The sequence below is a fragment of the Callospermophilus lateralis genome, chromosome 15, assembly GCF_048772815.1.
Source record: "Callospermophilus lateralis isolate mCalLat2 chromosome 15, mCalLat2.hap1, whole genome shotgun sequence".
NCBI lineage: Eukaryota > Metazoa > Chordata > Mammalia > Rodentia > Sciuridae > Callospermophilus > Callospermophilus lateralis.
In genome coordinates, this window is record NC_135319.1 from 18,111,529 (window position 1) to 18,117,618 (window position 6,090).

Consider the following 6,090-nt stretch of genomic DNA (forward strand, 5'->3'; position numbering starts at 1 on the left):
GGGCGGGGTCAGGGAAGTGGGCCCGTCTCTGGCGGGGGGGGGGGGTGAGTACAGTGGCGGCGCAGGCGCGATTGCTGGAGGGAGGTCCCAGTGACCGATCACGGACCACTGGAGGACACTGATCACTGGGTGAGCCCTGCTATTCATCGAAGCGGAAGCCCAAAGGAAGCTTGATTTAGAGATCAGCGTGGGAGAAGAAAATAAGAGTTCTTATTCAGGAAGAAAAGAGAGCACATAAAGCCATCTTTGAAAAGGCCGAAGGAAGGATTTATCTGGTCGAAGATGGTCACGTGATAATCACGTGGGTTGAGAAGACCCCCAGCCTTAGAACGTGATTCAGAAGATCCCGGAGGAGTGCAGGGTTTTTAGTCATAGAGCACTTGAGCTTGACAGACTTGGTGGATAATGGCCTAAGGCAGAGGGACAAATTTTCCTGATTTGGCTAGGGCTAGTAATTATTACCATTTTATTGTGCCATAGTGTCATGATAAGATGTCAGGGCATTTACCACAGATTAAGCTGAAAATTTTTTAATCATCGGAAAAAATAAAGGATTCGTAAAATAGTGTCAGATTACCAGTAGATGATGATCATAAAGGAAGGAGCAGTGTTTCAAAAGAAAAAAAAAAAAAGCTGATTTCAGGAAACAAGAAGTGTAAAAACAACTGTCAAAAGGTGGGAAATGTTGGGGCTGGAGTATAGATGAATGGTAGAGCCCTTGCTTCGAATGTGTGAGGTCCTGGGTTCGATCTCTAGCACCTGGAGGGAAAAAAAAACAGCTGGCCAGGTAGTGCAGGCCTGTAATCCTGGCTGCTGGGGAGGTCGAAGCAGAAGGGACATGACTCGAGGCAATTTAGCCAGGCCAGGTCTCAAAAAATAAAAAGGGCTGCATACGTCCCTAAGTGGTTTAAACCCTACTGGATTCAATCCCCAGTGCCACAAAGAAAGAAAAAGAAATTGTCCAATGGGAAAAATTAAGTGATTTGAAACAAAATTGTAAAAAAACAGGTCCTACAAAAATTAGGTATTCTTGGAGCTATAGCTCAGTTGATAGAGTACTTGCCTAGCATGCACGATACCCTGGGTTCAATCCCCATCACCACACACACACACACACACAAATTAGATATTCCTGTTCTAAGCAAGAGCTCTACCACTGACTTACATCCCCAAAACCCAGATAGGAATTCAAAATAAGAAACTTTAGAATAATTCCATTACAACTCATACTAAGGAATAATCTCTGGAGAGAAAATGTCAAATCAGTCAAATATCAAGAAACATGTACTCCCCCCAAAATCAATGCTTATAGGTGGCACATGCCCATGGTTTGGGAGGCTGAGGATCACAAGTGCAGAAGCCAGCCTCAGCAATTTAATGAGGCCCTAAGCAACTCAGCAAGACCCTGTGTCTAAATAAAATTCAAAAAAGGGCTGGGGATGTGGCTCAGTAGTGAAGTGTCCCTGGGTACAATCCCTAGTATCAAAAAAAAAAAAAAAAAAAAAAAAAATCGCTTTAGGATTTGGTGACTACTAAATAAGCTCCAAGAAGTTGTGTTTATATAATCTTTCAGTAATATAATCTTCCCTTTATAAGAGGGCCTCTGAGCCAAATAGGTTCTCGGATCCTCTCATGTCTGCAGTTATCCATAGTCTGGGGTGATCGTCTCTGAATGCAAGACTAGGGCCTTGAGGCTCCTGCTGGTCCTAGGGGTCCATCCCTGCTGTTTACTGTGATATCTTTTTCAGCATTGAACAGTCACATAGAGGAACTCTTCCAGAGTGATGGCTGGAATCACTCAAGACTGGTGCTATGGGTCCAGGCCTTTTCCACAAATATTTGGCCTCTTCTGACCAACTACCAAATCTTTATACATCTCCATAAACGTGTCTCCTCTAAAGGGCTGGGGCTGTGGCTCAGTGGTAGAGCACTTGCCTAGCATGTGTGAGATACTGGGTTCAATTCTCAGCACCACATAAAAGTAAGTAAATAAAGATATTGTACCAACTACAACTAAAAAAAAAAAAAAGTGTCTCCTCTAAGCTGTGAAATCTAAACAGATGTATTTAAAATGAAAGCACCCACACAAAGATACATCTTTGAGATTTGTGGTTTAAAAAATAATTGAAGGACTGGGGTTGTGGCACAGCGATAGAGTGCTTGCCTCGTGTAGGGCACTGGGTTCAATCCTCAGCACCACATACAAAAATAAGTGAAATAAAGGTCTTGTGTCAACTAAAAAATAAATATTAAAAAATTGAATTCTTTACAAATGAAGATCATTTCAAGATGCTGCCTCTTAAAGATTGACCTGCCTGTTTATTTGCTATACATAAATATATTTTTAAATTTAGTACCATTCAATAATTTTTTTCAGTTTATTTCCTTCCCACCCCTACACTGGGGATTAATAATACCCAGGGGCACTATACCACTGAGCTCTACCACTCCCTTCTCTATTTTGAGAAGGGTCTCAATAAATTACTGAGACCGGCTTCAAACTCATTTCCCTCCTGCCTCAGCCTCTTAAGTCATTGGGATTACAACTGGGTACTACCAAGACTGGCAGTATTTTCAGTTAAAAAAAATATTGCTGGGCTGGGGATGTGGCTCAAGCGGCAGCGTACTCGCCTGGCATGCGTGCGACCTGGGTTCCATCCTGAGCACCACATACAAACAAAGATGTTGTGTCTGCCAATAACTAAAAAATAAATATGAAAATTCTTTCTCTCTCCCTCTCTCCCTCTCTCTTAAAAAAAAAAAAAAAAATATATATATATATATATATATATATATATATATATATATATATATATATAGAGCTGGGTGTGGTGGCGCACGCCTGAAATCCCAGCAGCTGGGGAGGCTGAGGCAGGAGGGAAATGAATTTGAAGCTGGTCTCAGCAAAAGCGAAGTGCTAAGCAACTCAATGAGACCCTGTCTCTAAATAAAATTCAAAATAGGGCTGGGGATGTTGCTCAGTGGTCTAGTGCCCTTAAGTTTCAATCCCTGGTACCAAAAAAATTTTTTTTTTTTCTTGAGCCAAGGTATATAAGTTTAGTGGCAGAGTGCTTGCCTAACATGAACAGGCCCTAGTTTAGATCCCTAACACTGCAAAAATAAAGAAACCAGACAAGGCTCTGACTGCTGAATTTACCTGCTTCCCTCCTGGGTTATCTTATACTTCATCTCTCTGCCTACTAGAGCACCTGACCCTAGGGAGAAAGGTAACATATGGACAGAGCCTATTCTGTCATGATTGGACAGTTAGTTCACTTTCTCAGGTCCTTCATTGTCCTCTCAAACAGGAAAGGAAGACAGAGAAAGGGCTTATAAAAGCCAGTCTGAAAGTCACTAGGATGTACTGTGTAGTGGTTCAGAGTACAGATCCTGAGGTTGGGCACAGTGGTGCATGTCTGTAATCCCAGTGACTCAGGAGGATGGCAGGTTTGAGACCAGTTTCAGCAATTTAGCAAAGTGAGACCCTGCCTCAAAAAAAAAAAAAAAAAAAAAAAAAAAAAAAAAAGGTCAGATGGCTGAGGATGTAGCATTGTAAAGCGCCCTTGGGTTTAATCCTTACTACCAGAGTATAGACCCTGGAACCAGAAAGCAACATCCTTAACCCTATGCTCAGACCTTCCATCTAAAAACCTTTGGAAAATACAGCTTGTTGCCTTATTTCTTCTACTAAATGAAGATGAGTTCTTATACACCTACTGCTGAGTTCTTATATGGTTTAAATGAGATTAAGACAAGTCAAAGTACATTGAATGTGAAATATCTTAGTTACTATTACTGCTATTTAACAGATACTGGTTTTTAACAAGAAACTTCTCTTGAATCTGTCCTGGGAAGGTGGGAGAAGTGTCAAAGCTTAACAGGTAAAGTGATTTTTCAATGGCTATGAACTGAAATATTTTCATAGACTCAAAATACTCCAAATCTCTGAACCGTCTATTATAGATGAGTTGTTTGTAGAGAAGAGTTGTGGTTTCTTTCTTTTTTTTGGGGGGGGGGTGTACTGGGGATTGAACTCAGGGACACTCAACCACTGAGCCACATCCCTAGCCCTATTTTGTATTTTATTTAGAAACAAGGTCTCACTGAGTTGCTTAGCACCTTGCTGTTATTGAGGCTGGCTCTGAACCCAAGATCCTCCCTCCCCAGCCTCTGGAGCTGCTGGGATTACAGGCCTGCTTCACTGTACCTGGCAAGAGGAGGTTTTTTTGTTTTCTCTTTAAATTTCAGTGCCTATAAATAATGTTTTATTGCCCATAGCTTTTATGTCATAGTAGCAGTTAAAGAATCACAACAGAGACTATATGGCCTACAAAGTGTAAAACATTTACAGAACATTTTCCAATCCATGCTATATAATAATATATTAGTAGAATAATGGCCAAGGATCACAGTTTAAATAATGTGAATTAAGATTTTCTGTATTTAACCTGGTAAGAATTAACTTTTTTTTTCTTTATTTTTATGTGGTGCTGAGGGTCAAACCCAGTGCCTCACATGTGCTAGGCAGGTGCTCTACTGCTGAGCCACAACCCCAACCCCAAGAATAAACTTTCAAAGAATGAATTAATTGGAATAAATGGAATTAAGCCAAAATAGGATTATACAGATCTCTAAGACAATATGTTGTATGTATTATTTAAATTTGTTCCATTGTGTACTGCTTGACATTTTTATGACTTTTGATTCCCAAATATTATGAGTCATTGGCAGAATGAGTAACTTCACAGAGAAAACTACCAATTTCAATATCTAAACAGTTAAAGAACCTCAGATTCTCTAATAAAAAGTATGCCTTGCACCCATGTAAAGGAGTTATAGAAATTAATACGATTTAAAATTTCTGTAATAAGATTTTAAATGTCTGACATGATTTAGGTTTAGCAGGGAAAGCTGTGTGGGAAACTAACTGGAAATCAAATATGTGAAATATATGGGAAAATATAGAAGAACTGTATCATTAGCAGATCTTCCAGTAAGAAAAACCATGGCCTTGTATTGGTCTTTTATTTTGTAATATATGAATTATGGAAGTAGGTCATCTTGCAAAAATGAAAGTAATTTATTTTAATAGAAAAGTTTTGATTGCTTTTTTTTAAGGCCGTACAAAACATCAGTTTTTTATTATTGTATTATTGTAATCCTTTTGATTACAATAATACACTAACATACAAATAATGGATACCATATAGTACTTAGCATGAAACTGTCAATTTTTCATCCTCTTGCTTTTTTATTTAGAAGCCACAAACATTTAGAGTCAAAACGTATGAACTGATATAAGATCTGCTGTTTTAATTTGTATAAAAGTCTGGGATAAGGCAGGTGCAAAGCTAATACAATGGGGTATACTATTTCCTAGGACTATGTGTGTGTCAAACATGGAATCCATGCCTCTTGCATGACAGGCAAGAACCATACAAGCTAACCTCCAGCTTGTTCGATTTTCTTTTCTTTCTTTCTTCTTCTTCTTCTTTTTTTTTTTTTTTTTTTTTTTTTTTTTTTTTGTGTGTGTGTGTATGTGTGTATGTGGTGCTGGGGACTGAATTGAACCCAGGGTCTTGTGCATGGAGGTAAGCAATCTACCAACTAAGCAATATCTCCAGCCCTCAACTTTCTTGATCCCTATAGAAAAGTGTACCTTTGAAGCAGCACCCATGTTTATTTTATTTTATTTTTTTTTTAAGAGAGAGTGAGAGATGGAGGGAGGGAGGGAGGGAGGGAGGGAGGGGGAGAGGGAGAGAGAGAGAGAGAGAGAGAGAGAGAGAGAGAATTTTTAAATATTTATTCTTTAGTTCTCGGCGGACACAACATCTTTCTTGGTATGTGGTGCTGAGGATCGAACCTGGGCCGTATGCATGCCAGGCGAGCACGCTACCGCTTGAGCCACATCCCCAGCCCAACCCATGTTTATTTTAAAAAGTGCACAACTGGGGTTGGGATTGTGGCTGAGTTGTAGAGCACTTGTCTAGCATGTGTGAGGCACTGGGTTCCATTCTCAGCACCGCATATAAATAAAGGTCCATAAACAACTACAAAAAAAAAATTTTTTTTTAAAGACACAACTGCCAG